Source organism: Pinus tabuliformis, chromosome J (genome assembly GCF_031772625.1).
Source record: "Pinus tabuliformis cultivar Carrire ecotype Pingquan chromosome J, CPIR1, whole genome shotgun sequence".
In the NCBI taxonomy this organism is placed as follows: Eukaryota; Viridiplantae; Streptophyta; class Pinopsida; order Pinales; family Pinaceae; genus Pinus; species Pinus tabuliformis.
The window spans coordinates 624,191,208-624,203,836 of NC_142295.1; positions in this window are offsets into that span (position 1 = coordinate 624,191,208).

The following is a 12,629-nucleotide window of genomic DNA, read 5'->3' on the forward strand; positions in this document are numbered from 1 at the left end:
AGACTGGAAGCTTCGTTGGAACGACATGGAAATGGAGGAATGGATTAAAGATAAAAAAAAAAACACATTCTATTCTTCGATGGAGCCTCAAAGAACAATCCAGGAAGAGCAGGGGTAGGCGGATTAATCCTGGATCAGAAAGGCGAGACAATTACAACATATGAATGGGGCTTAGGAACAATGACAAATAATAGGGCAGAGGCATACAATTTGTTAATAGGTACCATGATCCTTAAAAAAAATCAGTTAAAAGACCCAATAATAATTGGTGACTCGACAATTATTATAGCAGCGATGGAAGTAGGGAAATAATTCAAAAATGTAGCCTTAAATAAAATAAGACAACGAATTTTGGACAACACAAAAAATATGGGGAAATTTGTTTTTAAACATGTCTTTAGAACACAAAACAAGGAGGCTGACTCACTGGCCCACAAGGCAGTGGATCAGCGAGCTGGAATGGTGAAAGAAAACCAAAATATCTATGAAGAAGCTATCCCATAAATCGTCCCCACAGGAGGACTGGTTTAAGGATCAAAGAAGAGCTTATTACATCAAATCAACAGAAGCAAGAAATCAAAATAGGAGCAAGAAGCAGGAGATATGCCTGCACATAACAGGCAACAAGATCACAGTTAATCCTTCTCGTGCAATGAGGAAAATCTTCATAATGAAGAAAAGGTCGAGTCATGAATGGTACTAGTCTGGAAATCGTCCCCATGAGAAGAACGCAGCAGTTAAAGGTCATATCAGTCAATACAGTGATCGCACTGATTTGAATAGGGTAACGGGCAAGCACGAAAGTTTGGGAGATAATCCCGTGAAGGCTGAGTAGAGTCACGAGCCCAGCATTCTCAGGCATGTCTATAAAATGAACCATAAGAATAGGAGTCACCAATATCACAGAAAACATTGGGAGATATGTGTTATCGAGCAAGGAACAGCTAGTAAAAAAGAGTGCTTCAAACTAAAGGATCAGGCCGGAGGTGTACCAAGAGTGGTCAGCAATCCGAGGACCAACCTCACTACACAGGACCTGAATAGAGGTAAGCGAGTTGCTGATATTATCAGAGGAAATAATCACTGTAGAAATTGCTCTGTTTCACAAGTTGATATTAACTGCAAGGTAGTCGTTGTGTTAGGAGTCCACATGCCCCTATTAACAGAGGCTCTGTTTTTGTATCCCATCGCCAGCAAAATAGAAAATCATACCTCATTGCATTCCACTCCACTCAGAATTCCCTCTTCTCATCTCCCTGATCTAAATCATCCTGAATAGAATCAGTCCCATCTGGATAGAAATCCTGGCCATTGTTCCCACTTTCAGTGTGATCTTACTGTTTCAGTCCCAACATTACCCAGCCCTCATAGTTGCGCTCTTGGACATTTGCAAAAAATCAGAGAAACCACATCTTTGAATTTCTTGTTGGTAATCCTATTGCTAGTCCATCAAGAAGAGATCATGGCTCTGAAATCAAAGTGCAAGCATTTAGAGGAAGCAGTGGACTATCATAAAAGCAAAGCCACCTACAGACCGAAGGAACAATATAAGAAGGAACAGTAAAAAGACGAAGGAACAACAATAGAAGGAACAACAACCAGAAGGAACAACAACAGAAGGAACAACACCAGAAGGAACAACAAGCAAAAGGAACATCAGCCGAAGGAACAACAGGCCAAAGGAACAGCAGGCCGAAGGAACAACAGCAGAAGGAACATCAAGAAGATGATGGAACAACAGTAGAAGGAACAATAACCAGAAGGAACATCAGCAGAAGGAACAACGCCAGAAGGAACAGCAACCAAAAGGAACAAAAGCAGAAGGAACAGCAACCGAAGGAACAACAGGTCGAAGGAATAGCAGGCCGAAGGAACAGCAGGCCAAAGGAACAGCAGCAAGGAACAGCAAGCAGAACGAACAACAGAAGAAGGAACAACAACCAGAAAAAGGAACAGCAGCATAAGGAACAACAAATAAAAGAAAAACATACCAACGAAATAGCAGGTCATTGGAACAACAGCAAGGAACAACAAGCAGAACGAATAACAGCACAAGGAACAACAAACTTAAGGAACAACAAAATGCAAAACACAAGGAAAAAGCCACAGAATTTACTCTCCCAGTTTACAAACCATAAATTTCTATGAAATATGCCATGTAAATTTGTTTTCTTAGTGGGTCAATATGTTAAACAGTACTCTAGAATAGCTAAAAAAACTTCTGAATTTTTGATACCAAGCATAGGAGAAAGGTCTGCGTGCCTATTTTACCGCTCAATCAGAACAACGGAATGTAAAAGGAGCTTGCTCCAAAACCGTTTTTTGATAATATAACAACTATCCAAACTTGTTAAAAAAATGTATATATTTCAATAGTTTCCTAGCTTCAATAGGATTCAAACAACACATAACATGCCCTCAATGTTTTTTTGAAAAAACACATGATATTATGGCATAACTCATTTCTTTCATCTTCAATTCCATAGTTTATATGCAATTGGTTCCATTTGGGAACTACCTATATTTAAGGTGAAATGAAATATATTTATACCAATGATCCACTCAAATATTTGAATCTTCCAATGCAGATGATTACTTTGATGTATTCATTATAAGAGTGATTTCATATACTCCAAATGACGTCTTTCACAACTCCTATCCTTCCGCAACCTTTAAGTGATTGATCTCCAAATCATAGTCCTAACCTCACCATAATTGGTACCTTATAAAGTCCTTTCCATATTTTCACCTCATGTATTTGATAATGTCAAGCTACCATCATCACTACTTCTTGCACCTTCACTGGTTGTGGGTTAGCATTATTTCCTTTCACCTCTTTCCATTTTTTCCTCTACTAGATCTATCCTAGCATTACTACCTCCTCTTCCTCTTTCTATGATATTAATTTCAAGTCCTTACCTGGGAGCTTTTATTTTTATCCATTTCCCTGCTCAAGTCAAGCAACTAAGTACATTGGAAGTAGGTATCCAACCTATTTCAACATCTACATTGTTAGTTCCTACCCATAACCAAAAGAATGTCTCTTTAATTATTGCTCTCATACTTCATTTATACTTCCTTTTTTATATTTTAGTCATCACAATCCTTTCATGGTAGTTACATTTGTTCCATAGTTTTTATAGCCTAATTGTTATTATTGTATTTATAATTACCATGCATTATCTCATGTTCTACCTAGTATTCTGTAAACATGTTAGTTAGTCTTGCTTACCTCTAATATCATATTTTAGCTCTTATATTGGTTACATTATATCTCTATTCATTTCCCATTGTCTAATATTCATTATTTCATAAGTTTAATCACTATCTTTTGTTTGCATGGTACATAAGCTTACTTGTATCCCTACCTCAACATTCTTGTTGATCATGCCTCTCAAGACTTTTGATCTTTCTTTATTTTTATTACATGTGCCATATTCCCTGTGTAATTGTTTCATATATTTTCTCTTTGCATTTATTATAAAGGCATGGAGTCATCATGTTAAACTTGAGAACTTGAGTGAAGTCAAATAGTGGAGACTACCTACTCACCATGTCTAGGAATTAGCTCATGTTGAACACACTAGTAGGTTGGACCTAATACATAATTGATTTGCTATCGTTTCTACTATTATTTTCACTTGGTATTGTTTCTCTTTGCTTAATTCTTTCATTCATTATACTTCACTAATATTCCCATCTCATGGGTGGCATCTCTATAAGGGGGGTAATATGTAGTGTATGGATTTCATAAATTTGACTCACATATGCCTACCCACTAGAGAGGCCAAGGTGTGACCCTCTTATGTGTCATATCTATGCATATCCACCCAATGATGATAGAATATCTCTCTAAAGTACTCTTCTATGATGGACCATCTTCCTTGAGTTCCCCCTACCTTATCTTTTATCTATGACCTTATAGGGATGTCTAACACTTTGAAAAACTCCATGGATTTCTTTTTCTTCTTAATCATATGTATCCTCAACATAGGGTTTCACAAAATTTTCCTAAAATTGTCTCGTGACCCCACTTTCAATTTTATCCTCTTTACTATTCTATGTGGTTGGGTGATCTTCCATTCCCTTTTGACATTGTGTATACTGTAGCATGAACCCTTTTGTTCACTACATGAATTATGCTATTTTGTGATAATTAGGATAGTTCAAGTTATTTTTAATTAGTAAAGAGTGGTTATGATGATCAGATAGTTTGAGGAAGGGAAAAACATACAACTCCATATGTTTGTGTTGATTTTTGGACTACAATCTAGTCAAGTGTCAGAATTCCATTGTGGTTTACTAAATAGAATAATTCTAGTCATTGCACCATAGTACCAAGTATAGCAAAAGGAAATTAGTGGCTTAGAAACTTTTTACTAGGATATGTTTCCTAAGGGAGAATATGCACGAGAATGGAATTCATGATCATGTGTTTGGTAGTGGTTGAGAGAGAGATGCCCATGAGGTTAATTGAGTTCTAATTAAGGTGTTGATAGGAATATGTGGGATTTATACTGGGTATTTATATTTCTTTAAGCTATGAGCTCTATGGGTTGGGTTTATTGAGAGATATATCCCTTTAGGTAGTCCTTTTATAGTGTCACTTATGGCTTAGTTCATGTGTAGTGTCCATTCCAAATACCTAAGGTTTGAAGGAAAATTACTCTTGTGCAACTAGTTTCATGGATACTTTCTTATTACAATAAGTACTCCTATTTCATGTGAATTATGTTATCTACATTTCATAAGAAGGGCGAGGGTGAGAAGCAATGATATGAACACTATATTTTTGGGTATGGGACCCAAAATAGAGGGTTTTACTATGAAATCCATCATATGGGTGAGGAAGAGGAGGGGAAGGAACACTCATTTGTTCGTACTCGCCGCCAAGAGAGGTATAAGGAGTTTTGAGTTAGGAACATGATATCACCAACCAAAGTATGTGTGACATGATTTGAATTCTCTTTCATTAGTGCGTTTGATTCTTATATACAAATCTTATTCATGATAAAATTTATAAATCAATATGTGATGACTAAATGAATATATATGTGCTTATTCAAGACTTGTGTTTAGGAACTAGAGTATTTTTCATATAATTGGATTTGAAATCTAATATGAATTGTTGAAAGAGTTGTGTTGAAGCCCAAAGTAGTCTATAATTGGAATTGATATTGGTGAAACAAATACATTTTTTAATGATAAAGTGGGTATTTATGTACAATTAAAGGAGGATAGAATTAGGTATGTCCTAAAAAAATGATGGTGACAAATTAACAAAAACGAACTCGCTAGACATTTCTCATGGATTGGTAGCTCCCTTATTCATGCGAGCCTACCCTTGTAGATTATTGTGCACATGAAAAAACTATAAATGGGGATGGGCCATATGACATTAGTAGAATGTGGGTTAGGTGCCCCTTCTAAAAAGGACAAGTATCCAAAAATTGTCTCCCTTGCTAAATTTGTGTAATCTTGACAACCCCATAGGTCAAAGGGTTACAAATACTAATGAACCAATCATGAAGTTAGCGAGAGAATAGAAAGGAGACATAACTAGAAACCTCCTCCCATGTAACGTAATCACAAACTCCCAACTTGACACTAGTTCATGTCCAACCTAATCTGGATAGGGTCATTATATTATTTGTCATGAATATTGATACTTTAGAGAGGAAAAAATAGAGGAATAAACCTGCAAGGCCAATTTTACCAATCGGTCCTAATTTGGAGAGTTAGGGTATGAAAAATTCTAGAGAAATTTTGAGGCATCAAATGAATATTTTTTGGCGTCCAAAAACTCACTTATGCCAAATCACCTAATGCTATGCTACACTCATGCACACTCAAAAACCTTTCCAACAGTGTAAGAAAGTCATTAATCATAGTCTGTATTCAAAAGTTATGCCTCCTGGAAGTTGACCTTTTGGTTTAACCACCATGGTTTTAGATGATGCCACACTAGCCCTCGTGACTCATGAAAAATAGGTTAGCCACATGTGTAATATGAAGAATACTATAGAAAGTTCAAAGTTGTAATTCTAGTTGAGAGTGGAAGGAGTCAAATCCAACCCCTAGTTGGCTATGTTAAACCCAAGCCACTAGGAGAAGGGTTCCATTCCAAGTGATTGTATCATGTTGCATAGTAGAGTAGAGAAATTGGAAGTGGCGGTTAGAGAGCATAACAGAGGGTGTTTAGTGTTCTATAGTATCCTCATAGGCCATAGGTCTCAAGTTACTTCATAAAGAGTTTCTTCTCCTTTGTACTTGCATTATTTTCATTCTAGAAAAGAGAGAAAACCATTTAACCTTCTAGCTGGAGCTTTTTACATAAGAGTTTCCCAAAGAAAATCCTTTAGTTCAATGTGGATGGTATTATTGTCTTTTTTGTTTTCTATTTTCACATTTTATCTATTTCATGCATAAGCAAAAAAAACAATAATGAACAAATATGGAATCTAAAGGAATTTAACCTTCACAATATATATTTCAATTTATTTTATTAAATTTGTTGTGATGAACTGTCCAATGGAATATCTATGGAAATTTATAGATCACAACTCCTAAGGACCACAATGACCATTACTCCATGTTACATTTCGTCTTCCAACTGCTTCATAGCTTCACTTTTATTTTTATTTTTGGGCCAACGGCCATGTTTTTTTTTTCTAAATAAGTCTAAGATCTATTATTCTAACAAAATGATACAAGGAGGCTCTGGCCTCTGTAGTTCTGAGCCAAGGTTCATGGCATAATGCAGCAAAAACAAAATTAAGACTGCCCAGAAGTGGGAAACCAGTCCAATCCAAAATAAATTTGTTGCCCGTGCAGGGGAAACCAGCATACGAACATGGAGCAATATTCTATTGAATTCATTTTCAAGACTAACTATTTTTCTCAAAAATTCAAAAGTAAACCCATAGACTTGGTTGCCGACAACCTGAAACCTGAAGACGCGTGGTGAATTAGTTGTCATTTGGTGCTGACGGGTGTTCTTCGATAATTAGGCACCTGTAGGCGTCGGGGTCGTCCTCGTCTTTCGGCAGCGCGCTCGTGTCATCCTTCGCCAGAGGTTCTCGATTTTGCTCTGCTGCAGAAGGCTTGCCCTGAGCATTATCACTCTTCTCCATTGAGTGTGTGGGGCATCCTTCGTCGCTGGAAGGCTCCTCTTGAAAGGTAACTGTGATGGTAGCCTTGATGAGTGGTCGATTCAAAGAGCAATGGTAAATGAATTGGGTAGAATGGTGGGATTGCTGAGAGCTGGAAGGGATATCAGTAATTGGTATGGAGGTTTGCACAGGCTGGGAGTGGACAACGCGAGTGCGGCCTCTGCCACTGTGAGTATCAGGATAATGAGCTGAGACATAATTTGACGAGGGGGAAGAGGAGTCTGAGACTGTTGAGGGCAGAGAATGAGGCAGTCTCCCTCTGCTGCTACCCCTCCTACTACGCATTCGCTGGCACAGTCAAGGCATGATGGCTTGGGGATGAAGAGACTGCCTGTGAGAGGTCGACACTAAGCGGAGCTCTGAGGTAGAAGGCTCAGAATCGAAAGTCAGGTTGCAGATCAAGCTCTCAGAGTAATGTTTCCCTTTCCAAAGTCTATGTAGCAGAGAATATTGCATCTCCTTCCCGTTGCAGTGCGTGTGCTCGGCTCCACTGCAGCCAGGGGGCACTTGCAGCTTAGAGGCGGAGGAGTAAAAACAGAGGAAGTGGGTCGAATGTTACCTGAGGGATCCATGATGCAGAGTCGAGGTGGGATGGCGCTGGTGAATTGGTTCGAGTGCCGCATTGAATGGCATTTACTACTACTGTGAGATGGTTTTATTTCTCTATGTGCGATCTTACAGGTGGCCATGTGGCTATGCCATTTGTTGTCCCGTGCCGCTGCCATCAGATCACTCTTTGTGTACACCCACATCTAGGAGGCCAAGGGCCATGTTTATGTAGGGTTAATTCATAGAATATTTGTTTATTATGTTTAGAAAAATGGGATGAAGATATAAGTTATGTATTTTTCTTGTAATTGATCAACCCATTTTATAGTTTTACTAGTGCTTGTATTGGTTGCATCTGTGACCCACTTTTTTGCTGAGAATTCCATCTATCTACTTATTTTGATCATAAATACCCCAAGAGGTTAGCTTACTTTATTGGTACCAATATTTCTAGTAATTTGTCTAGCTCCGTGCCATCAATTGTGTGGTTCAAATAGCCTTGGATTAGGCACACAATTCTACATTGATAGATTTGCTAGGGATTCCTTCCAAAAATTTGGAGAAAAATCCCTTGAGTTTCCTACGATATTTTTCCTGAAATTATTATTTTTTATCATATTCATATTCAAAGGAAACATTTTATCCAAATAAAATGTATACATCAATAAATAAATAAAATAAATAAAAAAAATAAAATAAAAAATATCATGTTATACACTAATGAATTATTAATGGAAAAAATAACATCAAAACACACATACATTTCACTAGGCACAAAGGTATCCTTCAAAATTATACTAAGCACAAACAAAGATGGATAGATACAATGTTATATGATGAATATGATGACAACAAATGTAAAAATGTATGGTAGTACATCCCATACGTATCCCATGGGGAAAATTCTTCATTTGACAATGATCCAAAAAAATAAAGCATAGAGCTCAAATGCCCTATATGTAGGAATATTGAGTCAATTAATTGCCAACATTTGGAAACTATCACCAACTTCACCTGAAGTGCATTAACATTGAATAAAGCATCAAGTACCTTTTGTTACATCATACTAAAATTTGTTTGTCACTAATCAATTCTATTATTACCAAACTTGCACTCAATTATTAAATTTCTAGTAGCTCCATTGAATTGCACTGATATTCATTCTACTTCCTCAAATTACTTGGTCTTTGTTCATTTCAAACTTTGATGCCTCGAAAAAACAAGAAAAAAATTAAAATGAATAACCCAACATATCAGGGCTTAATTCATGCAATGCTCATAAATCATATTAGTTATTAATATGCATTATTTATAATTCAACCATAAATCATAGTGCATCAATAAAAGTAACATGGAAATAGTGTGTTAAACACTAAAGGGAAATATATTTGATATGATTCACATAATAAAAATGTAGAGATCTCATAAAATATATAATTTTATAATAAGTATCTTCAACAATAGTTATGCCAATACGGTGAAAGAGGGAAAGCAAAATTTAATCCTTGGTATATTTCAAAAGAAATGATATTTCTAATTAAACAAAAGAAATTGAAAAATGTTTTGATTTTACTAGTATATAAGTGAGGTCCAAAATGAAGTATATATTCACAATACAAATTTGAAAGGCAAGAAGTTTTGATAATTTTCTTGATTTATTTATAATTTCTAATTTTAACCTCAAATATAATTTGACTATCCCATACAAGTTTTCCCAACTTAAACTAGTTATCTACATTTTCTCTTGAAATTTTATATGCTAAAACCATAAATCATATCAATTATGCTATATTTTAACCTAGCATGGTGGTGTCTTAGTAAGAACCATATTTTTATTAGATATTTGTGTCCAATATGAATTTCCCATAAAATTTTATGATAATGCACGTAATATTTTGGAGAAATAATAAATCACAATAATATAAAGTAAAAGAAATGAAGACACAAATTCATTACCCATATCTCGATGGCTAATATAATGAAAAATAATGGAATTATATTAAGGCCTTAATTTTTATTCTTTTAGGATTAAAGAAAGAGTTTATATTATACATAATGAATAAATAAGCACACCTTACCAAGGTGGGTCATTCCTAAGGTTATATAGAGTATACAACTATAGTCCAAATAATATCATATGAGATAGGATGTGAACAAAGGTAATAATAAATTTTGTTGGTTTTCAACACATCCAAAGAAAGAAAAAATGTTTTTGCTTCAAACATTGAAAGTTGGAGAGAAGGATAATCTCTATAAGACATAATAAAGTGTTCCAAATCTACATCATTTATAATAATGGTAAAGAATGTAGTGCATGCACATATTAAACATAAGGGTTCAAGGAATGTAAGATCCAATGGTCATTCATAGTCACTAACAATTATGGGTTCATCTAAGTTCTCTTCTTCATCCTTCAATAACCCTGTCAAGAGTCATATGTATCATGTTGATGGTTTGTTTAATCTTAGCAATGTCTCTCTTGAGGTCAATGTGTCTTCCTAGTGAACAAATTTGGCTATTAGGCATGTTTCATCCTTCTTGCCTTTCATCTTGGCTTTTGCAACAAATTCCTTGATTACCTAGAAAGGGGTTGCAATTAGGGTCAACGAGGCATCTCTACTTCTAGAATGGCTAGGGTATTTGGTGGGATTTTTAGATAAGAACTATTTATCCCTCTCCATATCATGCAATCTTTCAACAACCCTAATATCTATATCTTTTTCCTTTTGCACAAAGTGATTGAGAAACTTTGAAAAAAAATCACTTCCATCCTTAAACCCAAAGGTGAAAGGTGAAACTTTTGCAGGGGGTGCTAAGGTGGCCAACATACCTTGATGTCATCAATGTGTTTGTTTCTAGAGGGGTGAGCAGGTGGGGTCCTCTTGTTTAGATGTCGTGATGTCCTCCTAGTCTCATGTTGGTTAGGCTAATCCTTCTCCAAAAACTTCTTGATGTATAACTATATATGCTTACTAATGAGAGCCAATCATTCTTCCTCGTAATCTTCATTAGCAACATCACTTTCTCATCCTTTCTAGTTTCCTCACATTATCAATGACCTTGGATAGAATTGCCATAGTTTTGCAAAATTGTGAATGTATTCTTGTCAAGGGATGCATAATTTAGCGTTTAATCATATGTAAAGTTTTATAATTGACATTGACATTATAAGTGATATTGTCATTATTATTATGGCAAATTCCTATTATTATGGAACTAAATATTATTTTAGATTTTTTAACTTCATATTTATAGATTGCTTCTTTTTAAAAATTGCTTAAACTTTTTAGTATATAATATGATTAATCTTTTTTAACACTTGTAAATATTTGTTATTAAATTTAACCAAATTTAACATATTGGAAAATAAATCCAAGAAAATTATTATCTATCTGTAGGAATTTACAGGTTAAGTTCCTCAAATGGAACACCAAAGGACACCACACACAAATAGATCACATATCAATACACCAGTATTCTTGACATGGTTAAAACCCTCAAAGAGGGAAACAATCCATGGCCTGAGCCAACACGGCCACTTCAGGCAATTTATTAATAAAATAAAGAAAATTTACATAAACTTCCCTCATGAACGGACACCTTACAAATGACTCTCCATGCTCTTTAAATAGAGATCATGGACCAATCGGGTGTTAAGCCACAGATCAAGTGTCGGTAATACCGAGGAGAGAATGAACCATCAAATCACTTCATGTCTAGAACATATCATGTCTGTCGGACTGTAATCTACAAAAGTACATAGTAAAGAAACACACTTTACCTAACTCTACATTAGACCAAGTTATACTTAACTATTTCTTATGTGTCGGAATATCCTAACATCCCCCCTTAAGAACAACTTGGGATAGGATTAAAGGATGTACAAATATGAAACAATAGGAGAAGGAAGGAGGCATTAGAGCCTATCCCCCCTTAGTGACAACTTCCTGAACTCCAACCATAAATTGAAGTTTAGTAAACTTTGCCTCTGTGAGAGCCTTTGTAAAGATGTCTGCAACTTGATCATTGATTGAACAATATTGTACTTCAAGGACATGGTCATGAATGAGCTTTCTGATGAAGTGCATGTGTAGTTCAATGTGTTTGTTGCGCTGATGTTTGACTTGACCTTTGCATAGTTGAATGACACTTTGATTATCACACAAAAGTGTAGTTGGATGCTGTTGTTGAAAGCTAAACTCTAACAGGATCTGACGAAGCCACAGAGCTTCCTTACTAGCTTCTACGACACCATGATACTCTGCTTCTGCTGAAGAAAGAGAAATGGCACTTTGTTTCTTGCAAGCCCATGTAATAGGTCCAAAACCAAGAGTGAAATATAACTTGTAGTAGGCTTCTGAACATCAGGGTCACCCGCCCAATCAGAATCAGTGAAACCAACCAATAGAGGAGATGCTTCTGCACTGTAATGAATCCCAAGCTTAACTATACCTCAAACATAACGAAGTATTCTTTTAGCTTCTTTCCAATGACTTTCATGTGGGTTTTGCATAAACTGAGCAATAAGGCCAACATGAAAGGAAAGGTCAGGACGAGTATGGGTCAGATACAAAAGTTTTCCTACAAGCTGGCGATATAAGGTAGCATCAACTTCAGGGGAAGTACAAGTGACTGAAAGGGAGAAGGGGCTGGCTTACAGTCTTACATGTGAAAGTGGCGTAGAAGATCATAGGCATACTTGGACTAGGAAAGGGAAATACCTTCCTTGGATTGCAAGACTTGAAGACCAAGAAAATAATGCAAGTGTCCTAAGTATGTCATTTCAAACTGATTTTTAAGGTTGGAGTTCACATGGTTTATAAGGTTGGGATCACTACTAGTAAGGATAAGATCATCAACATAAAGAACAAGAATGGTAAGAGACTTACCCACTTTCTTGGTGTAGAA